Consider the following 27,403-nt stretch of genomic DNA (forward strand, 5'->3'; position numbering starts at 1 on the left):
GGACTCAAATGAAAAAAATAAGGTGGTTCTGATCTCAAAGATTTCCAAGTCATGGGCTCAGTGGAAAAAAGTAATTTGCAGAAATAGCATGTGTATAGTGATGCTATTTAGGGAAAACAACATGCTCAGAATAGTGTATTCCTATAGGTAGAGGAAGGTTTGAATGCACAAATGACAAAGTGGTTCTGTCTGGAGAGGGCGAGGTAACATAAAGAGTGGGATGTATTCGTGTGTTACTTGCACAGTATAAAAGAAAGTTTGAAGATTAAAGGGAACTTACAACGCAAAAGTCAAAATATTCAGTAGTGATCCCCGGCAGTGCCAGCTCTTAGGAAAGCAAACTTGATTCCAGCGCTGCAGGTTTCTGTGAACCTGGCTGGCTCCCTTGGACTTATCACCTTTCAGAAGAAAGACGGAAGGGGGAGAGCTTGGGAGCACACGGCCCGTGCGGAGACTGCACTCTCACCAACTGAGATGTTTTTCTTGTTGAAGTTTATTCCTACCACCTGGGCCCCTTTGTCTGGTCTCTTGTTCTCTGTTGTCGCCCTGGATTCCCAGGTGCTGAAATCAAGAAAAGACTGGGAATCTCAGGTGACTATGGCTGGGGTGGTTAAAAGGAGTTTGTGAAATCACAAACCACTCAAGAAAGGGTTTGCTCCCATGGCGAGGTTGGCTAGGGTGATCTCAGGTAAGCAGCAGGTCCCAGAGTCACTTGCAAAATGACACTAGTTAGAGCCTGAGGGTTAGACCCTGGCCTGGCAGGCTCGTGGATGCTTCCCCTATGGGTCCAGTGGTAAGAGTCTTAATTTTCCTAGAAAAGAACCTTTAAGAATTGTAATTGCTTTAAAAGTCCATGAACACCAAGGTATTATAGAGTACTTCCTTCCTTCATGTATTATGTGGACATTACTATAAAAAGGTTACCACTTTAGGCCAACATGAGTCCAGCACAATATTGTCAACTAAAGCCTCATGCCCAGCTGTTATTTATTTATTTATTTATTTATTTTTATTTTATTTTTTTTTTTTTAGACAGAGTCTCGCTTTGTTGCCCAGGCTAGAGTGAGTGCCATGGCGTCAGCCTAGCTCACAGCAACCTCAAACTCCTGGGCTCGAGTGATCCTTCTGCCTCAGCCTCCCGGGTAGCTGGGACTACAGGCATGCGCCACCATGCCCGGCTAATTTTTATATATATATCAGTTGGCCAATTAATTTCTTTCTATTTATAGTAGAGACGGGGTCTCGCTCTTGCTCAGGCTGGTTTCGAACTCCTGACCTCGAGCAATCCGCCCGCCTCGGCCTCCCAGAGAGCTAGGATTACAGGCGTGAGCCACAGCGCCCGGCCCCAGCTGTTATTTAAAAAAAGAAGACTTCAGATTGGGTAGAATGGATGGCACTGAGCAGAGCCCCTGTGCACCCAAGTCCATGCCTGATCCCCTCTCTCTAGCTGGGTGGATGGACAGACGTCCACTCCTTTCTGGAAAACTGGCAGTTTGCCTACAACTCCCCTCCCCTGGTTTAATTAACTTTTACGCTTCACTCTTAATCCTGCCCTTTGCAGGGCGTTCTCAGGAAAACGGTTATTTGCCAGCTCATTGGATGGCATTCTTCCTTGATTGATTAGAACTGGCATGCATGTTATCAGAAATAGAAATCAAGAAATATTAATAGCATCAAACCAACAGATTTCCTTGTCTTTACTTCCATAAAACACATCCATTCCTTCAGTGCAAGGTTTGAGTATCATTGGTTTTGTGCCCCGGGTGATAAACTTCCTCTAAGTTTCTGCTTGCTGTGAAAGATTCCACAATATAAATAACTTTTTCTTTAAAAGACTCATCTGTTTTACATTTCGAGGCAGTTTCAACTCTACCAGGCAGGCTTGCTAGCCAGGAGTTCTGCCAAAGCTGCCTCCTGCATCCTTCCCGTCCAGAGAGCGAGTCTGTGTGGGTGTTTCCTGCAAGATCAAAGACTGACTCAAGCCCAGCCAGTGGAACTTGAGTTCTGGGAGTGTGATTGTGGGTGGCAGTGAAGACATGAAGGGTGTCTTCCTGCTAGCCAGCATCTCCGGTTGGGAAAGGCAGAGTTCCCCCATGTGCTCAGTGGGCGTTCCCAGGCTGGATCTCCCACCCCCACCCCAGCATGCTCCATACAGCGGAAGTGGGGACAACAGCTGCAGAGGAGACCTGCGGGGCAGTGGGGTCCTGCCTGCTCAGACTTATTTGAAAGGCTGGGACTGTGGCAGTTCGAGCTGACCCCAGATGTGGAGAGTGGGGGCTGGGTTTGGGAGCCCTTTCGGGGAGTATTTGTCCTGCTGTGTGGCATGTGAATGTAGCCTTCCATCCATTTGCTGGTGCATTGTAGAGAGGAGTGAGGGGTCCTTTAGGGACATGGCAATAGGCCTTGTCCTCCAAGGATCATCTCTAGAGGCCGGGGAGATGGTCCCGGGCCTGCAGCCGTCACCACACGAGTGAGCCCACAGCACCCTCTGGGCTAATGAGGGGTCCAGGAGGGAGGAAGAGTGGCCTCCTGGGGTGAGGCATCTGTCTGTGGGGCATGCCCCTCACGGTCCCTCAGCTGCGCGTTCCGGCTCCCCGCCTGTCGCTGGTGTTTGCAGAGCTGGCCCATGCGCACACCTGAGCGCGCCCTCTCATTTCCCTGTCCATTTATGCCCACCTCCGGCCCAGACTCCCTCCCCGGCCGCCTTCCCCACTACCCACGTGTTTGCGGTGCTGCTCGCTCGGCGGACGGTGCCCTCAGCTCTGCACCTAGTGTCCCGGCGCCGTGCCCTGTGGTTACCCCCGTACCTGAAGAACACCTTTCTTACACGCGTCTTTATGCACGTTGACAGGTAGTTTCTGGAGGCACAGTGCTGTCCCTGCAGTGGTTGATATTTGGGTCCCTCCCCCTTAGAAGACAGAGGGCAGTAAACGAAAAGATAACCTCCAGCCCGGTGGCTTCCCTGCATCTTCTCCAGAGCTCCGCAGTTCAAAGGAGGTCCCAGGACCACAGCAGAGGGTGCTCACGGTGCCCAAGGGCACCGCCAAGACTCAAGCCCCCAGACCTGGGCCCGCTTGCCTAGAGCAGCTCCCTCACGTTTGCGAGGTGTGGTTTCGCCTGAGGTTTCCTTTGGAACCTTTCTGTCCTCTGCAGAGGCAAGTCTGCTGCAGTCAGCTCAGGCTGCCGTGACAAAGTCCTCAGACCAGGAGGCTTACACAGCAGGCATTTATTTCTCACAGCTCTGGAGGCTGGAAGTCCAAGATCCAGGTATTGACAGACTCACTTTCTGGTGAGGCCTCTCTCCCTGGCTGTGGTTGGCGCCTTCTCACTGTGTCTTCGTGGGGTGGAAAGGGAGAGCTGTTGTGTCTCTTCCTGTTCGTCCAGGACTCCAGCCCTGCTGGATTAGAAGCCCTCTTGTGACCTTGTTAAAGCTTTATTGCCTCCTAACAAGTCCTGTCTCCAGATACAGTCGCAGTCAGGTTTGGGCTTCACCGTATTTTGTGGGGACACAATTCAGTCCACAGCAAAGTCCAAACTCCACTGTATAGCATCTTAGATGAGGAGACTGAGGCGTATTTCTCAAGGTCATGCAGACGGAGAACAGCTGGGTCCCATCTCCCCGCACCGCACTGGTGGGGTGCTGCTGCGGGAGCCAGGAGGCGTCCTCGGGGTGGCGCTGCTCTGAGAGTGCCCCTGTCCCACCAGCCACCTCCTGCAGTGGCAGGTCTGGAGTGGTTTCTGCCAGCTGCTTCTCAAGGGTGATGAGGTGGTGCTTGCATCGGTAAGTTCATTCGTCTAAACTCTTCATAGTGTGTCGCTCAAATGGGTGTGTTTTATTGTATGTAAATTATACCCCAGTGGAGTTGATGAAAACTTGTTCTTTGGTGTGAGCATTGTGGTGTGGGTGTGCGTGAAGGCTGGAGGGGTATTGGAAGGGTGCCCACCGGGAACCTCTGCCAGCTTCCTGCCTGTGTGTTTGTCAAGTGGGTGAGTTTTGCGGAAGAATTGGGTGGGATGGTTTGCTGGGATGGATTCTCCGTGAACATCTTGTGGCCTGAGATGCACCCAGTGCACTCACCCGGGAGCCCCTAATTAGGGGAGCTCTTGGCGGAGGGCCTGGTTGGCTGTACCATCTCCAGGCTGGCAGTGGGGAGGTGGATGCTGGGGGTGAGGTGCCCAGAGGCTCCCACTGTGCTCTTTGTGTTGCTGGACCGAAGGGCCCTTTTCAGAGAAAGTCTCCCGTCCTGCCTTGTGTAGCTCAGAGTGGGCAGGGTGGAGAACAAGGAACTGTTCCTCCTCTGACAGACCACTGTCACTTTGCCATATTTGATTGGATTCATAACTTTGAGCTGTGTCATGAATGCATTTTGCTTTGTCTAGCAATCTTTGCAAACTATGAAATGGTTGCTTTAAGTTAGGATGCATGTGTGGAACATGCAGGAATGATTCTCCCCATTCCCTTCCAGCCTTGCCCCACAGGAACATGCAAGGACGCTGGGTGAGCCTTCTTACTCCATATACAGCTGAGATTATGCAAAATAATTACTGAAGGCAGCCTTTTCGCCCTAGTGAATTCACCTGACCTCTTATTTTCTTCCCAACTGCATCGGTTCTGGTGGCTGCGAACCTATTACACCTGTTAGGACAATGTCCCACCAGTGTTGGGGTGGAGATGGGGCCCACTCGGGCTGCAGTTCTCTATCTGGATGACTTCGGGCAAGTGCAGCCTCAGTCTCCTCATCCTAAAACTAAGAATGTTGTACAGTGGATCTTGTACTTTGCTGTGGACTGAATCCTGTCCCCCTCAAAATTCATGTATTCTCTTAAGACGTGGAGAGAACCTGATACTTTGCAGACAGCCGGAAGGTCTCCAGTAAAACCACAGCTTGTGTGACAGCAGCTGGCAAGAAGTAAGCGGAGTGTCGGGGGCTGGCACCTCCTCCGGCAGGAACAAGTGCTGGGCTGTGGAAGGAGCTCAGCGCCTGAGAGCCCACCTCGCGCCGTCCTGGCGGTGGCCTCTGGGACCCGGCACACAGTGTTTCTTTGTGCTCTGGGCTCCCGGGACAAATGACCTGAAGCTGGAAGCTAGAAGTCTAGCCACCAGGCAGCAGCTTAAATCAAAATAATCACTTTAAGAAACGGTAGGGAACTTAGCTGGAGAGCCATTTCGTCTGCCCTAAAATACTAAAACCCTGTTCTGATTTATGCTGCTGGCTCAGGGCAGCTTGCCAGAACGTGTGGTGCTTTAGTTTTGATGGCCCCTTCCCTCACCTGCCTCTCTACAGGGATGAAAAAGCGGGCAGAGTTGGGGGACTGCGTCAGTGCCAGAGTGGCTGTTGAAAGGCCGTGCTCTGCAGGGAAGTGGCTGGAGGTGCAGACAGCGGGCTGGGGGCCTGGCAGCGGGCTGGGAGTGGCTGGAATCAGCCTTGAGGCTGGTTGTGTTTTGAATTGAGTTTTAGAAATACTATCCTGTGGCCATTTAACTAAAAACAAGGGCAACTCGAATACTCTTTTGAAGATTCCCCTTCCTCAAAGAAAAGTGGATGTGGAGTACGAGCAGAGCCCGGGAACAGGCTGGGAGTCCCAGGGTGGGGTCACAAGGCTTTTCTCTACTGTGGACAAGGCCTTCCGAGTGTCTGCCCATCAACCAGGGAGGACTTGGGACACAATGTGGAGTTGGCAGGTCATGATTGCTCTTCCATGGCTGCAGGTAGGGGAGGTAAAGTAAGAGCACCACCGTGGGGTGAACGAGGGTGCCCTGGGCCTGCCTTCATGCTGGGCCCTGGGGGTCAGCCCAGCTGGGCCCTGGGGGTCAGCCCAGCCACTGCCCCCAGACAGCTCTGTCAGCACTTGGGGGTGAGGGGGAGGGAGGAGTGCAAGCGGTGGTGGGGTGCTTGGGAGGGCAGGACTCAACCTGCCCTGTGGCGGGGAAGCCAAGGTAGGAGCAGAGGGCTGGCGGTGGTGGCAGGCGCTAGGGTTCCTCCTTCCTCCCTGCGTCCTATGCGATTTATTACCTGCAGACATTGACATCTGCACAGAGGATACACTATGTGTAGCCTGCAGGCATGCAGTAGTTTCTAAGGGTGAGCAAGCTAGTGGGAATGGGGTCACAGCCCTTTAGGGGAAGTCCATTTTCTTCCAAGAACATAATGAACTGAAGTCAACACCCCCACCTCTAATCTAGATCAGCATTTCTTAAAGGGACGAGGGCTGTCAGGAAGGATGTATTATGTGGGAATAAAAACATTTCTGGTAAAATAAGGCCAGGATAAAATGGGCTGTCTGGGCCTTTGACCTGGTTGTGCACCCAGCCTGTCCCAGAGGGGAGCCTGCAGGGTGCCTGGTGTAGACCCCAGTGATGTTGAGGCTCCTAGACAGGACATAGTTGTGTATGACACCTTTGTTTCAGGAACCAGGAGGGGTTCTGGACACCCTCTTGTCCTGTGCCCATCACTGGGTTCTTCCCACCAGCCCGCCTGGCCCTTTGCAGGGCCCCAGCCACCCTTTCTCCTTTCTGAATGACCTGGGTAATTACAGCTGCTCCCCCTCTCGACACGCTCCCCTCCTGCTCATGTAGACGTACTCTGCTTGGGTTTTCTGTTGTCCCATTTTCATCCCCAGTTGTTCTCTTTCAAACTCATATTCTTCTAGCAAAGGGTTGTGAGTGTAAAGAGGGAAGGAGACTGCAGAACATCTTCTCTGAGGGACACGCTGGCAAGGGCATTTAGGCCCCCGTCAATGGGGCATCCCATGTTTTCACCTCGAGTAGGGGCGCACACCCCTTGAGGAGATGCCACCCTTGCCACAGCTGCAGTTGAGCAAAGAGCCGGAGAGAAGTGGGTGGGTCTGTGTGTTTTCTCTCTGGTTGGGTACAGAGCAGCTGGGGAAACCTACAAACCGCACATGGATGCCACACAGCAGGAGCAGGCCCCCGGGAGAGCAGCCCCTGCCTGCTACCCTCTCTTGAGTCATGGGGGTTCTCCCCATGACCTTGACACAGTGGGACCACTGGGGGCATTGGGCCTGATCTCAGGACAGCTCTTAATTCCACAAACGGAATTAGGATATTGAAATATTCAAAAGGGTCTGTCTAGACAAATGCAGCCAGGCGTTTATTCTTATTGTCCCAGATTCAGAAAAGCTTTGGGGGATTGGAAGTGGGCTGGCTGCAGTGTCCTTTAGGTGACAGTGGGTGGAGATTGCCAGCCCATGTGGCATCTGATTAGCGCTTGCAATGAGAAGCTAGCCCACAGGGTGAGGAACAGGTACCGAGGGCCAACGTTTGAGTGCTGGTGCCTGTGCTATAAGCTCACCCTCTTGTTGCCTCAGTTTCCTTGGCTGTTAAGCAGGATAATGGTGAGATCATCGTGAGGATTAAAGGAGATATAATAATATGGGCATGGTCTCTGGCCATTCCTAATCTTTACAGCAGCAAAAGTTATAGTGACAGCAGATACTCATGACACTTGGGGATCCAGAGTCTGTATGAGTGATTGAGGGAGGAAGAAGAGTAAGAACTCCTTCCCAAGGCGCACCATCCATTTTCGGAAAATATTTATTTTTGACCATCCCTCCTCATTATGCTTTTCCTTCCCTTTCTTTTATTCCTTCTTTCTCTCTCCCTCTTATTTATTCAGCACCTGCTTTGCAGACAGAGCTGCACAAGGGCAGATTGGATCCAAGTCCTGTTACTGAGAAGCCTGACCTGGCAGGTCCATCAGAGGCTCATGTCCAACCCCACCTTGACTCCACTGCCCGTCAGTGGGGAAGACAAAACGCAGACAGTGACGCCCCTCGTGGTGGCTGCCAGGGTCATATACGGAACATGGAGAACATGCACAGGCTGCTGGCAGTTGTGCCATTAACATAAGAAACAGTTCAGGAAGAGGCAGCCTGGTGGGGACGGCAGGTAGAGCTGGTGCCAACCCCACCAGCCTGGCACATGAGGGTATGGGCTGGCCAGGAACTGAGAAGATCAGTATTGGGTAGAGAGTTGTCTTTGAAGATTGAACAGGAAAGGAACCCCTGGCCAGAGCTTGCTGGGAGAGTTCATGGCAGTCACCTGGGGGCAGAAGTGGGGAGGAGGGAGGCCATTTAGCAGATGACTGGGAAGTGCTGCTGGGCACCAGCTTTTGCATCGAAATACTCATTTACAGACTTACCTACAGACCCACACCCAGTAGCAGGTCACCTGGTGGTTACATCTAAAATATTATCACTTTAAATAAACCAATGGAAACGAGTCTTTTAAAATTAATATCTTGAACAACTTTAGGCCTCTGCCAGTTTGTGGTGGGGACTGTAGCTTTGCCCACAAACTTAGGGGCTGTTGGTGTGCATTCAGGTGAAACCCAATCTGAGACTTAGGGAATTTATGAGTATCTGTTTGATGGAAGATCATTTAATATGTCAATGTGGCAACAAAAATATAGATATAGCTTAAAAAGAGAACTGCTGTAAGTTTTAAAAGCTCTTGGTCAAATTCTAGAAAATGTTTTTTCCATGGGCCCAGGAGGGGAGGACCAAATGTATTAATGAGCATTACCCTGGGAATAAAAACCCACGGGGTCCCCAGTCGTCTGTGCACACCCCTCTGCTTTCTGTGTTTCATCCTGCTCTGTAAAACTTGGATAAAAGGAACATCCGTGAGCTCAAGGACTCTCAACTGATGGGCAAATGGCCAGGGGCAGGTGGGACTGGACCCAGATGATGCGCCTCAGTCCATGATTTCCCATGAGTCCACCACATTCTTTGCTGTGTTATATTTAAAGGACTGTTCCAACTTGTTTTTAGTCATTGGACTCAAGGTCTTCCAAATAATGCCATTAATCCTACAATGTGTGGTTACACATCTGTAATAGTTTCATATGTGTAAAATACAACAGAATTTATGCAGCCAGGCAGTTTGATAATGAAGAAGAGCTGGAGGATTTAGCGACTCTCAGGTTGTGTGTCTCAGTCTGTGTTTAGGAACAGGGGTTCCTGATATCTCATCTAGACTAAGGGTCCTGGCCTTCCTAGGAGAGCGTTTAGAAGAGAGAGCAGCCCATGCTGATGTTGGGTTCTGGTCATCACTGCCTCCACAAGCATGGTGTTGGTGTGTTGTCTGTCTCTCCTTCTCACTCACCGTGCATCTGTACTGTTCAGAGTGCAGGGCGGTGCTGTTTGCGGGCCGTGGAACATGGCTCACTGCCCCTGCAGCCTGTCCAGCCTGTGAACCAGGCCCCAGCCTCACACTGCAGCCGCAGACCTGAAGGAGAGGAGTTGGCCAGCATCGAAGCCGGAAAAAAGTCAGATGTTTCTCCTGTTTTATTAATGGACAGGGGCCCTCCTTTGAAGCAGTTAGGTGTGGTGGACCAGCCTAGAATATGCAGTTGGAAGTGCTTGTTCTTGTCATGGGACTTTCTCTGGAAAGCCGTGGGTCTTCAGTGGGCCACAGGATTCCAGGTGTCCTCATTCATAAAAGAGGAGGTTAGAAAGAGAAAGAGGAATGTGATAATGTTACCTGGGTCATTGTGTTTTAATGAGGTCACACATGTGTAGCCCTGTGCAACTGGTCGTTTTTTACTCTAATTACTCACATCCTCTCTGATTCCATAAGGCATGCATGCAAGTACCATTATTTATTACTCACGTCCCATGCCCCGACCCCCACTGCCACGTGGCCTCCCTAGCACAGCTGGACCCCCTCAGGAATGTCCTGCGGGGTCTCTGGCAGGTGAGTGGGGAGATCCGGGGCGGGTGATGTTGCTCCGTGAGACGTGCTACTGCGTTTGAGGGACAAAGGCTGGGACGATTGCAGGGCGGTGGTGAGTGCTTTGGGCAACACGTGTGTGGATGTTGCCAGCCACCACAGCCTTTGCATGAGCAGGTGAGAGAAATGCGTTTGGGAAAAGGAAAACTATGCTGTCAGTGTGTGTCCTGCGATACGAGGTGGTTGAGGATGGGAACTTGGACTGATCCGATCTTGATCTCCAGGGAGTGTCGTGGCATGAGCTGAGGAAACGGACCGCTGGCCACAGTGTGCTCTCAGTTCATACCCCTCAACCCCGATGGGCAGACACCCCGCAAACACGTGACGCCACACCCATGTACTCCACACACGCCACACTCATGTACCCACTACACACACAACCCTAATCCCACTCACATACCCAACACACCCCACACCCAAGACATTCATGTTCCCCTACACACCCCACACACACCACACTCATGTTCCCCTACACACCCACCACACTCATGTTCCCCTACACACCCACCACACTCATGTTCCCCTACACACCCACCACACTCATGTTCCCCTACGCACCCCACACCCACCACACTCATGTTCCCCTACACACCCCACACCCACCACACTCATGTTCCTCTACACACCCCCCACCCACCACACTCATGTTCCCCTACACACCCCACACCAGCCACACTCATGTTCCCCTACACACCCCACACCCACCACCTCATGTTCCCCTACACACCCCACACCAGCCACACTCATGTTCCCCTACACACCCCACACCCACCACCTCATGTTCCCCTACACACCCCACACCCACCACCTCATGTTCCCCTACACACACCATACCCACCACCTCATGTTCCCCTACAAACCCCCCACCCACCACACTCATGTTCCCCTACACAACCCACACTCACCACACTCATGTTCCCCTACACAACCCACACTCACCACACTCATGTTCCCCTACACACCCCACAGCCACCATCTCATGTTTCCCTACACACCCCACACCCACCACACTCATGTTCCCCTACACACCCCACACCCACCACACTAATGTTCCCCTACACACACCACACCCACCACCTCATGTTCCCCTACAAACCCCCCACCCACCACACTCATGTTCCCCTACACAACCCACACTCACCACACTCATGTTCCCCTACACACCCCACACCCACCACACTCATGTTCCCCTACACACCCCACACCCACCACACTAATGTTCCCCTACACACACCACACCCACCACCTCATGTTCCCCTACAAACCCCCCACCCACCACACTCATGTTCCCCTACACAACCCACACTCACCACACTCATGTTCCCCTACACAGCCCACACCAGCCACACTCATGTTCCCCTACACACCCCACACCCACCACACTCATGTTCCCCTACACACACCACACCCACCACAGTCATGTTCCCCTACACAGCCCACACCCACCACACTCATGTTCCCCTACACACCCCACACCCACCACACTCATGTTCCCCTACACACACCACACCCACCACAGTCATGTTCCCCTACACACCCCACACCCACCACACTCATGTTCCCCTACACACACCACACCCACCACACTCATGTTCCCCTACACACACCACACCCACCACAGTCATGTTCCCCTACACACCCCACACCCACCACACTCATGTTCCCCTACACACCCCACACCCACCACACTCATGTTCCCCTACACACCCCACACCCACCACACTCATGTTCCCTACACACCCCACACCCACCACACTCATGTTCCCCTACACACCCCACACCAGCCACACTCATGTTCCCCTACACAGCCCACACCCACCACACTCATGTTCCCCTACACAACCCACACCCACCACACTCATGTTCCCCTACACAACCCACACCCACCACAGTCATGTTCCCCTACAAACCCCCCACCCACCACACTCATGTTCCCCTACACACCCCCCACCCACCACACTCATGTTCCCCTACACAACCCACACCAGCCACACTCATGTTCCCCTACACAACCCACACCCACCACAGTCATGTTCCCCTACACAACCCACACCCACCACAGTCATGTTCCCCTACAAACCCCCCACCCACCACACTCATGTTCCCCTACACACCCCCCACCCACCACACTCATGTTCCCCTACACAACCCACACCAGCCACACTCATGTTCCCCTACACAACCCACACCCACCACAGTCATGTTCCCCTACACAACCCACACCCACCACACTCATGTTCCCCTACACACCCCACACCCACCACACTCATGTTCCCCTACACACCCCCCACCCACCACACTCATGTTCCCCTACACAACCCACACCAGCCACACTCATGTTCCCCTACACAACCCACACCCACCACACTCATGTTCCCCTACACAACCCACACCCACCACAGTCATGTTCCCCTACAAACCCCCCACCCACCACACTCATGTTCCCCTACACACCCCCCACCCACCACACTCATGTTCCCCTACACAACCCACACCAGCCACACTCATGTTCCCCTACACAACCCACACCCACCACACTCATGTTCCCCTACACACCCCCCACCCACCACACTCATGTTCCCCTACACAACCCACACCCACCACAGTCATGTTCCCCTACAAACCCCCCACCCACCACACTCATGTTCCCCTACACAGCCCACACCAGCCACACTCATGTTCCCCTACACACACCACACCCACCACACTCATGTTCCCCTACACACACCACACCCACCACAGTCATGTTCCCCTACACACCCCACACCCACCACACTCATGTTCCCCTACACACACCACACCCACCACAGTCATGTTCCCCTACACACCCCACACCCACCACACTCATGTTCCCCTACACACACCACACCCACCGCACTCATGTTCCCCCACACACCCCACACCCACCGCATTCATGTTCCCCCCACACCCCACACACACCCCACTCATGTTCCCCTACACACCCCACACCCACCACACTCATGTTCCCCTACACACCCACCACAGTCATGTTCCCCTACACACCCCACACCCACCACACTCATGTTCCCCTACACACCCCACACCCACCACACTCATGTTCCCCTACACACCCCACACCCACCACACTCATGTTCCCCTACACACCCACCACACTCATGTTCCCCTACACACCCCACACCAGCCACACTCATGTTCCCCTACACAGCCCACACCCACCACACTCATGTTCCCCTACACATACCACACCCACCGCACTCATGTTCCCCCACACACCCCACACCCACCGCACTCATGTTCCCCCCACACCCCACACACACCCCACTCATGTTCCCCTACACACCCCACAGCCACCACACTCATGTTCCCCTACACACCCCACACCCACCACACTCATGGTCCTCTATACACCCCACACCCACCACACTCATGTTCCCCTACACACCAACCACCCACCACACTCATATTCCTCCACACACACCACACCCACTGCACTCATGTTCCCCTACACATACCACACCCACCACACTCATGTTCCCCTACACACCCCACACCCACCACACTCATGTTCCCCCACACACCCCACACCCACCACCTCATGTTTCCCTACACACCCCACACCCACCACCTCCTGTTTCCCTACACACCCCACACCCACCGCACTCATGTTCCCCCACACACCCCACACCCAACACCTCATGTTTCCCTACACACCCCACACCCACCACACTCATATTCCCCCCCTTCCCAGACACACCCTACACTCACCACACTCATGTAGCATGTAACCATCACAACTCACATTCACCATACACACACATATACACACACTCACTTAGGCATGTACTCCACCCCCAAGACACACAAGCACACACCCTGGTCTGGCAACACCGGGAATCAGTCCAGGATATCACAGGAGGTGTTTTGATAAAGAGAAAATAAACCCTATCCCTCCTGCCCCTGCCCCCTCATGAACCCCTTCATTTGTTCATAGTAAATTCATTCCTAATCTCCATCGTCCATCTTCTATGTTCCTAGCTGCACCCTGACATAATCAGTGCAGACGGACCCTGTGTCTTGGGTAGTGTCTGCTCTCCCATCTTTATTTTGATGTCAACTTTGACTCTTTGCTCAGGATCCAGTTATTAGGTTTTCCTCTTTACTGAACTGAAATTTATCTAGTTTTTCCTTAGAGTCCGCCAAGAAACCTTCTGTTTAATTTCTGCTGAAGTAGAAGTGTGTACCAAAAAATGATTTTCTTATTCTTTGTGCACTTTTACTTAAAACTCCAGAATGGAGCACCTGCTTTTTTGAATGCTCGGTTGCACAAATATGTATGACATCTGTCATGGTTAAATGCTCAGACACAGAATGCCTGCTTTGGTTTTTAAAAAGTGTCTAACACGGGAGATCCCCTTTTCTGGCTGCAGCGGGTTCTCCTGTGCCAGCCACGGTGCTGGAGGTCCCTCTTCCCAAGAGGACAGAGGCACAGCAGTGCGTCTGCTGGGGGCCCGGGGCGCACCAGCCTGTGCGGCAGCACCCCAGCGTCAGAAGCGAGGACTTTGAACACACCATCCTAAATCAAATTGAAACCCTGGGTTTTGATCCTAGAGTGTTTTTTTTCCCCCAAACAAAAATTTAGTTTGAAAATTTTGATTGATCAAGGATATAATATCAATTTTGATAAGGTTTACTAAGATAGATTGTCAAAGAAGTAAGTAAATAGGCTCATGTAAAGATAAGAGTTATTTAAGAACAAAGGAATTTGTCAGAATCATCTTTTTGGATTTGGATCTCAAACAGTACCTGGGGATAACCTTTCTTTCACAATTGAAACTTAGGTAGGCCAAAGCCTCTATGCATAGGAAAAGGAAAAATTAATTTCTAAGCAGTGTATTGCTAAGGACAAGATGGTTATAGCATTTTTTAGTCAATATTTGTTTAATGAAGAGAAGGAAGGAGTCAAGGAGAGAAGAATGGACAATTACTAGAACGGTTTTTTGTCAGTGGTGACATTCCGTGGAGAAGTTCCTGGTTCTCATGTTGTTGAGTTTCCTTCTTTTTGTGATTCTTTTTAGTGAACTCCTCCTTCAATTCTTTGAGATCCCCCAAAATCTTTCTAATAAATTCCCCATTGAAGCTTAAATTCAACAGAGCCAGTTTATGTGGCTTCCTAACAAAATAACTCCAATGCAGCATTTCTTAGACTTTAGTTCATATGAATACCTGGAGGTCTGGCTAAGACACAGACTCTAATTCAGCAGGTCTTGGGGGTGCAGTGGGGTCTTGTATTTATAACAAGTTCCAGGAGTTTCTGATGCTGCTCCTTCATGGGCCACATCTTGAGGAACAAGATCTGGCTTATATACAATAATCTAGCAGAATGATCATTCAAAGAATTTGTTCTGTAGTATCATTGCCACTTGGTCCATGGAGGACGGAGTGAATTCTCTTCCCCTACCATGTTGCTACACTAGAAGCTGATTCACTCCATTTGGTTTCAAGTCTTCACCTCCAGTTACTCTCATGGCACCTGCAGCATCTATGCTGATTGTTGGGTTTGATTTCCTGCTTCCTGACCTAATGCTCATTTTATTTATTTATGTTTTCTTTCTTTTTATTTTTTTTTATTTGAGCATATTATGGGGTGTACAAATGTTTAGGTTACATATATTGCCTTTGCCCCATTCGAGTCAGAGCTTCAAGTGTGTCTAGCCCCCAAACCGTGCACATTGCACCCATTAGGTGTGTATATACCCATCCCCTCCCCCATCTGCCTGACACTCGATGAATGTTACTACTATATGTGCACATAACTATTGATCAGTTAATACCAATTTGCTGGTGAGTACATGTGCTTATTTTTCCATTCTTGTGATACTTTACTTAGTAGAATGGGTTCCAGCTCTATGAAGGATAATACAGAAGGTGCTAGATCACCGTTGTTTTTTGTAGCTGAGTAGAACTCCATAGCATACATATACCACATTTTATTAATCCACTCATGTATTGATGGGCACTTGGGTTGTTTCCACATCTTTGCAGTTGTGAATTGTGCTGCCTAAACATTCTAGTGCAGATGTATTTTTTATAGAATGTCTTTGTTCTTTTGGGTAAATGCCCAGTAATGGGATTGCTGGATCAAATGGTAGATCTACTTGTAGCTCTTTGAGATATCTCCATATTGCTTTCCACAGAGGTTGTATTAGTTTGCAGTCCCACCAGCAGTGTATGAGTGTTCCTATCTCTCTGCATCCATGCCAACATTTATTGTTTTGGGACTTTTTGATAAAGACCCTTCTCACTGGAGATAAGTGATATTATTGTGGTTTTGATTTGCATTTACCTAATGATTAGAGATGTTGAGCATTTTTCGTGTGATTTTTGGCCATTAGTCTTTGTTGTTTTGAAAAGTTTCTGTTCATGTCCTTTGCCCCCTTTTTGATAGGGTTGTTTTGATTTTTTTTCTTGCTCATTTCCTGAGTTCTGTATAGATTCTAGTTATCAGCCCTTTATTGGATGTGTAACATGTGAATCTTTTCTCCCATTCTGTAGGTTGTCTGTTTGCTTTTGTGATAGTTTCCTTGGCTGTGCAGAAGCTTTTTAATTTGATTGGGTCTCATTTATTTATTTTTGTTGTTGCTGTGATTGCCTTTGGGTCTTCTTCATAAATTCTTTGTTTAGGTCAATATCTATAAGAGTTTTTCCAGCACTGCCTTCTAGAATTCTTATAGTTTCGTGCCTTAGTTTAAGTCTGTTCTTCACCATGAGTTGATATGTGTGAGAGGTGAAAGGTGTGGGTCCTGTTTCAGTCTTCTACATGTGGCTATCTAATTTTCTCAGCACCATTTGTTGAATAAGGATTCTTTTCCCCAGTGTATGTTTTTGTCTGCTTTGTCAAAGATTAGATGCCTATATGAAGATGGTTTTATATCTGAGTTCTTAGTTCTGTTCCATTGTTCTATGTCTCCGTTCTTGTGCCAATAAAATGCTGTTTTAGTTACTATAGCCTTGTAGCATAGCTTGAAGTCTGGTGAATTGATGCCTGCCAATTTATTCTTTTTGCTTAAGATTGCATTTGCTATATTGGGTCTTCTCCCGTTCCCCACAAAGTGTAGAATTTTTTGTCTTGTCTATAAAAAGGTGACTTATGCTGAGGAGAGAAAAAGAAGACATTGCCATCCTGGTGGGACTAGAATGTTCCAGAGAAGAAGAAAGGCTGCAGAAGACATGGGTTGTTTCAGCCCCTAACACAACACTGTGAGTGTGCTCAGTCCTGACACCATCTCTCCAGGCCTTCTGGTTAATCCACAGTTTCACCATTGGTGATTTGGGTGGCTTGCTCAGTCCCAGAGTGGCCTCAGATTGCCTAATCGCATTTGCCTTTATAAGCTACCAGGCAAACTTGAGCATTTCAAACGGGAGATATTTTCTTCTTCCCTGAGTCACAGTGGACACATTTCTCAGAATCCAGAGGGAGAATTATACACATAAGGTATACCCAGGTTAAGGAATATGGTAAAGGTTTTAACTGCCTAATAAACTATAAATCCCTAATAAACTCCTGGTCTAGGCAGTAAAAGCTAGACATCAACATGCAAAAATGAAACTAGTTTTGTGAGAGTAGAGGGAGCATGGGTAATTTCTGTTTTTCCTAAAATACACATTTAAAACGGCAGTTTGACAATGAAAACTATGATTTGAGAATTTTTTTTTATGTGTTCTACTTAGAATGTGTGAGCACATGGCACTGTAATCTACACACCTTATTCTTTTACTTTCTGGTTTAAAAGCAAGGTAGGTGGAAAAAAATTGAACTTAGAAAAGTAATTTAAAAAAACTTTTTTTCCTACCTGCCAAATATGTGTAGATCAACTAAGAACACTGGACCTTAAGAAATTTCCTTGTATACAAGTGGAATTTTTGTTCTCTTTTTAAAACACTTTAAACATCTTGAAAATTAGACGACTGGGACATGAAAAATTTATGAGCTGGCTTTGAGAATAACTGCTGATCCTTTAGTTGATGGGCTCCTCCTCCAAACCCCTAAGTTCTCTTACCTTTGGGTCGCGTTCATGAAATGCAAAGGGGTAGAAGGATTGTTTTAATATAGCAAGGTTTTCCCATTTCTCCTCTTAAACAGTTAAGTTTCAGCCAATAATATTCGGTGATTTTTTTCACTGTTACAATTTTTGGTTTTGTTATAGTGGATGTGATATGATCTCATTACATGGCTTTTTATTTTAAGATCAGGAAACAATGCAGAACAGAAATTCTTAAGAAATATTTAATAGTGTGTGTGTGTGTGTGTGTGTGTATGTGTGCACAAATCTAAAATAGACTTTTAAAGTAGTTTCTTTGACTACACATGCCTTAAAGAAACAGTTTCATTAATTTTCTTCAGATGATTCTCAATCTAGTAATCTTGAATCATTGTAACTTCTTCCCTTTGCAAACAAACATACTGTATACCATTGACCAAAGTTGGAAACAAAACCCACCAACATTATGAACACTGCAGGTAGAAGAAGGCATCATAGCATACAGACTCGGACTGAATGGGCAGGGCTGCTGTTGTCCAAGGGGTCCCTGCCCGGCACTGGCTAAAGGCAGGAATCCTGGGGCTGGCAGGGTTCGCTCTTTCTTGCCCCAGCTGCTGGGGAAGGTGGTTGTCTTACCTGGTGGTTCAGTGCCAGAACTCTCCAGAGAGTGTTCCGAGAGACAGGAATTGGAGGCTGCCAGGCTCCCAACACCTGGCCCAGGACTGGCACAGCATCCCTTCTACCTTATTCTTCTGGTGCAAGCAGCCCCAGACCAACCAAATGTGACACACACACACACACACACACACACACACACACACGGTTTATTGCTTGCTACAATCATCGAGGAACCAGTTGTCATCCTTGACTGGGCAGGCTGGAAGGACCAAGGCTCTCAAAAGTTCTTAAACTCACCCTGAAGTAGGTAGCCTGTGGGCAACAGCTCCACCCCTCAACCCTTGGATCTTATGTCAGCTGGGGCAGCCCCTAAGACCCGGGGTGGGGCAGGGGTGGGTGGTCAACTGCATCATGCCACCAGGGGACAGAGGTGCTCTCAGCAGTGTTGCTCATAAGCATCCATCAGCTGCAGCCTTAGTCCATTTTGTGTTGCTATAAAGGAACGCCTGAGGCTGGGCAGTTTATAACAAAAGGAGGTTCATAGGCTCACAGCTCTGCAGGCTGCCTGAGAAGCCTGGCACCTGCATCTGCTCCTGGTGAGGGCCTCAGAGAGCTTCCAGACAAGGTGGAAAGTGAAGGGGCAGCAGGAGTCACAGGGCAAAAGAAGGGGCAAGGGGGGGGCCACACCCTTTTAAACAACCCACTCTCTGGTGAACTAATAGAGGAAGAACTCACTCATTCCTGTGGGGTGGGCACTAAGCCATTCATGAGGGATCCGCCCCCATGACCCGGACACCTCCCGCCCGACCCCACCTCCAACACTGGGGACCAGATTTCAACATGAGATTTGGAGGGGACAAATTCCCGAACCATAGCAGCAGCAGACCCAATCAGTAATTGGGACCTTTTTATAGGACAGCATGCCATACAGTAATAAAACCAAACTTCACCACAAGCTGCACTGTGTGTGAACCCCACTAGCAGGATGTCAAACCAAAGCAGGAAGCCACAGGTGAGTATGGTGGGATTTCACATGTAATGCTGGTTTTTAAAATAAGTGAAACCAAACCCTGTGGTTTAGGGGGGGGCAAATGTAGCATGTACAAGTATGTAGAAAAGTAGCGAGGTGATTATCACGAAAGCGTTTTTATGGTGTCCAGAAGTTAAGAAGTGGTTGCTTTGAGAGAAGAAGGTGACACTTGGAGGAGAGGTGCCTCGAGAGAGTCCCTGTGTTGTCTTCTTGAGACAGAGGTCTTGTGGGGAGAGCCTCCCAGTCTGGTGGGTGGTTTTGCCCCTACCTGTCAGCCCCAGAGCTCCACAGGTGTGTCCTTCTGCCTCCTGAAGTCCCAGGTAGCCACCATCTTATGCAGCCTTTCTGGCCTTCTTGGAGAAATTTGGTTCACTTTTATTTCACAGGTCTTATTGAAAGTTGCCCATCACTGGTGCAGTAGGCTCCCAAGACCACCTTGCTGAGTTGGATGCCTCACTGGGAAAGTCTTTGCTTGTAGGGATGGGGCCAGGAACAGGGCAGCAGGTGGTGGAGAGACCTGTTCCAATATATGTTTAAGGCATAGGTGTCAGGGCAGCCCATGTGGTTCCCATGGGCTGTTTTTGCTGCTGCTGCTGCTTTTTCAGTACATGGAATGGGGGCCGGCGGCAGTGGGTGTTTGGAGCAGAAAGCAAGGGAGGGAGAGCAGTGGCACCCTTAAAGCAATGTGACAATCATGGTGAAATTGCACGTGTCTCCTTAAAGAAGCCACTGAAGTTGGAGTGCATGAAGACAGACGAGCCCAGGCTCTTTGGGGGTGGCTAGCACGTTTGGTACACAAGGCACGTCTTTGTTTCCATTAGCAAATGGCTCTGCGCTGAACTGGCTGGCTTGGTGAAGAACACCTGGAGGTGAGGGGCTGTAGCTGGCTGTGAAGCAGGGCTTTCAACAAGGGGCAGTGCGCAAGGACTGCAGGGGCTGTGTGTCCACAGGGTCCTCTTTGGGCATCTTCAGTTCCGGGGCTATGTGTCTGTAGGGTCTCCTTTGGACATCTTCAATTGCATCACCGAGTTGTGTTGTCAGACCCACCCCAGCCTGGGGTTCTGCTTCCCGGGGCCTACCCGCTCACAGTGAGGTTTGTGCCCAGAGACATAAGGCAGGACACATTCCTGTGTCCAACTGGAAAAGCAATCATTTCCTGGCAGAGAGCTTGGTCAAGTTATAAAGTGGTCTCACTTGAACAGAGCCTGTGCTATCGAGTTTTATTGGAGCTGTGTTTATCTTGAGCCCTGCGGGAGTCAAAAGCCATAGCTCAAGTGGAACTTTTAGGTAAACCTGCCAGTGTGCAGACAGACCACACCTTCCTTGGTTTCAGGGCTACAGTTTTGCTCAGCTCTGAAATCACAAAAGCTTTCATTTAGGATCCATACTCTTTGAGAAAGACTTAAAAATTTGATTCCACTTAAGGTTTTCATGTTGGAATCCTAAGTGTTTTGATGGATGAGTCCGTTACCCAGTGCCTTGTTTTTGTTTGGGCTGAAACCTGAGTCTTCTTGGTCTCTGCTTCTCATGGCTGTCACAGAGCAGGCCTGCTCACTGTGCTGGCGGGGCATTTTGTCCCTGCTGCTCCACAGTGAGGCTTAGAGACTATGTCTTCTGCCTCGGCTGCAGTTAGACTTAAGGACAATCCACACCAGGCTGAGTTTAGGATTGATGTTTGCTCTGTGGCTGGATTAAAAAATAAACCACAAAACACAATTGTCCTTCAAGCCAGGCTGGCTTTAAGACTTAGCAGCTGTCAAGTGACCTGTGGGAGATGGGAGGTGGGTGTGAATGGTGGGAAGCTGGTCCTGGGGGTTGGTGGAGCAGCGAAGGGAGGAGAGGAAGCAGGGCTCTGGGGCTCCGAGCGGCTCCACCCAGCAGATGTCCAGGAGATGCTGCTGGGAGAGGCAGGCCCTGCTCTTGTCCCTGAGCCCCAGTGTGCCTTTCTCTCTGCGTAACAAGATTTACTGGTCTTCGCCATGGAGATCAAGGTGCTTTGGAACCTGAGACCCATTTTTGCTTTCCATTTGTCAGCTGGAACGGAAGCTGGGATGAGCCTTACAAGCCTTGGGCCAGGAGGGTAAGACAGCCCCTCTCCTCACTGTGTCCTCGTGGAGCCATGCGTGCCTGAGGCTAGGGTCGAGATGAGGGAAGAAACTGCATCCCTGGAATCACCTTGGGTTTTCCCAGACGTTAGACTGTTTTTAAGTGCGCAGTGTGGGGACGCCCCTCTCTCTGAGTCTGTTCAAGCTGACCCTCCAGCCTCTGCTCTCAGCCTGGTGGGGAAGAGAGGGTGCCACCACAGAACATCCAGGTCAACCCCTTCTGCATGGCAGGCTTCCCTCGGGGGCCTAGTGGAGCTGACCAGGGGAAAGTTGGCAGGGGAGCAGTGGAGGAGGTCACATAGGCCTGCAGCTGGTGTGGGGTGTGGGCTGCTTCTCCTAGCCAGGGGCTATCCAGGGCTGTGCATGTAAAGGAACACCCACTACCTGTGGGCCCCAGGGGGAGGGCTCCAGTGTGGAGGTGCCATTGGTGGGACTGGGAGTCAGCTTCAGGTTGGAGTCAATTGAGGATGACTTTGAAGGATTTGTTCTGAGCCTAGAAGGATGTGGCCGCCATTTGCTAGAAGGAGAGAGTGGCTTCTGGGACAAAGCTGGGAGTTATGATGTGGGTATAGTGCCTTTGAAATGTTGTGTAGACGTCCAGCTGGCAGTGGCAGGGGAAGGCATCACAGGAGTGCAGGGCATGGTGCCGGAGCCCCGTGTGGATGTGTGGGCAGCAGCAACAGGTCCTGCAGGGAGGCTGAGCAGCCATGGGTGTCCTTACTGCCTCCCAGGCATTTATGTATGTGGGCTGGTTTCATGACAGCCCCTCTGCAGCTGTCCTGGATGCCATGCCTCTTGCCTGCCATGCAGAGAGCACTCAGGTGTTCTGTCCCTCTGCCACCTTCCCTGTCCCTCCTCAGGGCTGCCGCAGGGTCTGGGGAGAGTCCACACCGAGCCCGTACACCCACTTTTGTGTTTCAAGTCCCGAGTTATTGGTGGGCTCCCACAGGAGGGTCCCTCGGTGGCGTCTTCTCTTGGAGTCTCTCCTCGCCCTCACCTGGAGTGCTTTCTCCTCCACTGAGCCTCGGGGCTACGGGAGGCCTCGGTTTCCCTCAAGATGGCGGCTGCATTTCTGTTTTTATCTCTCTCCATTGTTAAGAAAAGCAAACCAGGAAACAAATGGCATAATGTGTGTGACTTACAAAGAAATTAATATGAACAGCAATCAGTAGATTTTTACTCAAAGAAAGGGCTGGTCTGTACATCAGACTGATTGATTAATGATGATTATTAATTGATTGATTGATGATGGTTATTTATATGTTTTAGGTTAAAAAATAGTTATTGCAGGTGTGTATGATTTTTTTATGGTGCCCAACTTTATTATCTTTTATGTTTCCCTTATGTACCATCTATGAATCCTGGTCACATGGGTAGAATGGTGTCAGCTGCCCCACATTGCAGAATATGAGCATACCTTCATTCACTGCTGCCTGCCCTAATTACTTAAACTTTTTCTCACTTACTTTCAGGTAATGTGGGCATAGTCACAGATTACACCTGAACTTGCAGCCTCCCGCAAGGTGTCTGTGTTTAATTACAGATAAATGTGCCCATGCACTTCTAAGAATGTAGAAAGTGTTGACTCTTTGTCTCACTCTGGCTGCACTCTATGGAAGCAACTGCCTGTGCAGTTTAATTTGGCTCTATGGAAGAGTTGCCTTCCTTACAGAGCATATAACTGGGGGGATTATAATATAATATTACTAATAATATTAATGACATAATAATATATATAATATTACAATATAATAATAAATTCAGTCTATGAAATCACTCTAATCTTGTAACAAAAAGTGTTTGTGTTAATATGTACAGTGTGTGTATAGTTTGGTAAGTTAGAAGGAAATGTACCAAATTAGTGCTCGCTTCGGCAGCACATATACTAAAATTGGAACGATACAGAGAAGATTAGCATGGCCCCTGCGCAAGGATGACACGCAAATTCGTGAAGCGTTCCATTAAAAAAAAAAAAAAAAAAAAAAAAAATTTTAATAGTGGTTTTGTCTGGTAAAATATGGCAGGTGATTTTTGTTCCTTCATTATGCTTTCCAGTATTTTCCAAATTTTCCTTAAAAGCTGACTTGCATTTTAATAATCAGAACAAAATTTAAAAAGAATCCCCTGCATAGTCTCTCCTTCTCAAAATGTTACTGAACACAAGCACATAATTGTTGGTTGTTCACATTTACAAAACGTCATTTATTTAACCCAAGAATTAACTATTGATTTCTGCATAGCAGGTTACCCTGGTACAATGGCAGGATCATGTAATCTAACTACTATATATATATATTTAAAGGAACACTTTGGTTATAACGCAAATAAAGATGTAAAGTATGTCAAGGTTAACAATACCATGAAATAAGAAATGGGGCTGTGGAGTATGTGTGGAGACACATGCAGGTATAAAATGAAATAACGTGAATATAGAGGTAGAATGCTCATTGTGTTGTGCTGTATCCTGTGTATCTATATGTTCAATCCTATGGATGGGACAGGATAGTGCCCCCATTTTACAGATGGGAAAACTGAAGCCTGGGCTGTCACACTACTTGAGTGTGTCTTGGGTAGCCATGGCTGAGCTGGGATTTCAACCGAGGGAGCCGGGGCTGTTAACCACAAAGCCATGTGACATCAGCATTCCCTGTTTGGGTGCCAAAGCCACCCAGTTAGGGTGTCTAAGAGCTTCAAGGGAGGGGCCTCAGGACACCTGCTGGACCAAGGCTTATGCAGATCAGCAGTAAAGCTTTTCATTGGTTTATTTGCTAAGGATGGACCTTCTCTTTCTTTTCCTTGTTTAAAAATTGGAGTGTTTGCCCAAGACAGCAATGTGTGGAAATGGAGAAAATCTGAGAATTCTTCTGTGGCTTTGCTAAATTGAGCTTCCCCTCCACACTGCATCTTTCCCCGCTCGCCCCTCCCCATTTTCCAGCAAAATGAGCAGCACTTCGCCCCTTCTGGATTTAAGAGTCAGCAACCACGTGACACCAGTTCAGAGCTGATTCGATAGTCCCACGACTTGTCAGAATACGACATTGGATTGGTGCTCCGTTCCTTGGTGGGTGCCCTGTTTTCTCTGGACATCCCACAATACTGGAGTTGGGATGTGTCATCCACACCTTCTCCTCCCCACCTGGGTCTTAGGCCAGATGATCCTGAACAAATCTTCCTGAAGTCATTTGGGCAGCAGCATCTGTCCAGATCTTCCAAGAGCAAGATCTCAAGATGGTTTGACAAATTACATTTTCACCACAGAGATGAGTTAAACATCAGTGGAACCTGCCAGGTGCCCAGTGAGTTTGACCCCTGTGCCGGGGCATCAGGCTGGGGAATGACCTGGCGCCTGCCTGGTGCTTCCAGGGCGTGTCCCTCCTGGCACCTCAGCATCTGCTCTTGAGTGGGGGTGTGGCCTGAGCACAGCTTTCACTGTGTCATGGCACAGCCTTCCCCGGTTGCCAGGGGCTTTCTTCTGCATCCAGGGTGGGGCACGTCGCTTTAGGGGCTTCTGTGTATGAGACTCATTGCCGGTGGTGGAAACAGATGTGTGTGTTTTTCCTGTTGACCCCTATGTCTGAAAGACACATGTTATTTGTTACTGGCATCCTTATAGCCACAAAGAAACATTGAGAGTCCCCGCCCTGTGGGTTGTCTGACTTGGGAATATGACCCAGCCAGAGCTCTACTTCCTTTCATTGCCTTGAGGCCAGAGGGCTGGGGGTACCCTGTGGGCAGCGCTGTTCATGGATTAAGGGGGCCTTGTTTTGGCAGAGAAGAAAATACAGCTGGCAAGAGGCCTTGCTGGGCCCTCCCCTCCCACCAGGGTGAGCTGCCCCCCTAATTGCAAACACATGGCTAGTTCCAGAGGGTGGGAATGGAGTCCATGACCTGCCTGGTGAGACCTGTGTGTGTCCCATCCCCGATGCCCTGTTTTTCATCCAGGAAACTGGGATGTCCCATGCCAGGGCTGGAGGACAGCTGCCTTGGGTCGGCAAGCCCCCGGGCACTCCCAGATGTGCCCGCCACGAACGGTTTTCATGTGCATTGGAACACTGGGATTTGGTTGCATTTCATCATCATCTGTTTCCTACTTCATTTTTGATGAATGATTTTGAAATCTTTCTCCCATTCCTTTCTCTTCCTGTAAGGTGTTTGCTGTTACAAAGCAGACTTCTTGGCTGCACCGTGTCCTGCAGAGGGAGGGACGCTCTGCATGTGGTGCGTGCACATTTCTACTCATCAGTGAAGTTTAGTGCCTACTCCACTGGGAACAGGAACCTGGGGATACTGAAGCTACGGTCCCAAAAGGCCACTGTCAGAGTGGAGAGGCCCCTCCAGCTCACAGCACAGTGAGCGAGGGTGGGGAGACCCCACAGGCTTGTGATCCAAAGGACTGGGATTTAACACCCAGCTCCATCACTTCCTTGCTGTTATTAGCATATGTTTACCTGCCTGAAGTTCACTCCTTCATCTGCAAGTGTAGGAACTATATCTCTCTGGCAGGGTGGTCATGAGGATTACTTAGGAATGTGTGAAGTAGAGAGAAGCTGGTAGATTATGTCTTCCTTAGACATAATTCTTATTTTCTCCTCCCAAAGATTTTGGTGTTGCACTGATCTTAATTGACAGCACATTGGGAAAGACCTGTTTTCTCAGAGCTCTGCTTGTGGAGGCAGAACCATGCTGACCCCGAGGACGTGTGGCAACGATCAGTAGTAAACTGTGAGGATCTTAGAGGAAACAGCTTGTAAATCTGGCATGGACTGTGTATTTCAGAGAAATTTGGGAGATTGAGAAGCCCAATGCATTTGGAGCTGTGGGGCCACCTTCCCTGAGGCCCTGACTTAATGTAATCCTGTTATTCATTGTCACCCTTTGAATGTGGGCCTCTTTATTTCCCCCATTTTTTGATTATAAAAGTTTTTAAATGTGAAAAACGATGAAAGAAAGTACAATATACATAACCTTAACAGTTGTACCCCCATAATATGCTGAAGTAAAAAAATAAGGAAGTACAATGAACACACAGACTCTCCACCCAGATTCAGCAGTTGTTAATACTATTCTGTGTTTCCTGCTTTTTGCTTTCTCAGTCCCCTGTGTGCACATTTTATAAAGATATGTTGCTGAACAGTTTGAAAATAAGTTGTCGACTTCATGACACTCTCTCACCCCAAATGCATGAGCATTTGTCTCCTAGGAATCCCGCCTTTGTCCTGCATGAAGGCAATGCCATTCTTACTCAGAAGAAAAGTAACCACAGGCCCGTGAGAGTCTTTGATGGTTACTTGATCCTTACCTGTCTTCGCTTCTCTCCAGAATGTGTTTTTTATCTTCCTTCTCCCCACACTAGGATCTGGTCCAGGATCCAATTGTAAGACAATCCCTTCCTTTGGTTTTTAATCTCTAAGACATTGACTATTTGAAGAGCACAGACTAGTTTTCTTCTAGAGTGTCGCACATTTTGAGTTTGTGTTCTCATTCCCTCCCTTGACCTTTGACTGGCTCCTCTGTCCTCATTTGCTCTCAGACTGGCCGCCTGCACCTCTGCAGAGCCCTTGCTGGGGAGCCCTGTGAGTCCGCCGCTTTCCGCAGGGCCTGGTGGTCCTGCTGCTCGGGATGCTGAATCTGACCCTCAGTCAAAGCGGCGTCTGTCCCTGCTCCTCTGAAAAGGGTACTGTTTCCCACCTGCTCTGAGTAAGAGACCTGTGGGATGGTGCTTGGCCATTTTCACACATGTCATGTTCCCCAAACAGCCCTCTCTGTGCTTTTTGCATCCAGTGACTCTTGCTTAAATCGATTATTACATGGTAGGCTGCAAAATGAAGATTTTCTGATTTTGTTATTTCTACTGAAAAGTCTCCCCCATCCCCAC

General features: G+C 49.2%; 1 protein-coding gene and 1 non-coding gene across 2 annotated transcripts in view; both read left to right on the forward strand.

Moving 5' to 3' along the window:
- Window positions 1-27,403, forward strand: part of ROR2 (receptor tyrosine kinase like orphan receptor 2) — a 229,092-nt gene that overhangs the window by 95,084 nt on the left and 106,605 nt on the right. The window lies entirely within an intron of this gene.
- On the forward strand, window positions 23,390-23,496 carry LOC142874639 (U6 spliceosomal RNA). Its single transcript, XR_012922298.1, has one exon. It is a non-coding gene; the product is annotated as a U6 spliceosomal RNA (small nuclear RNA).

This window comes from Microcebus murinus, chromosome 12, assembly GCF_040939455.1.
Source record: "Microcebus murinus isolate Inina chromosome 12, M.murinus_Inina_mat1.0, whole genome shotgun sequence".
Lineage (NCBI taxonomy): Eukaryota > Metazoa > Chordata > Mammalia > Primates > Cheirogaleidae > Microcebus > Microcebus murinus.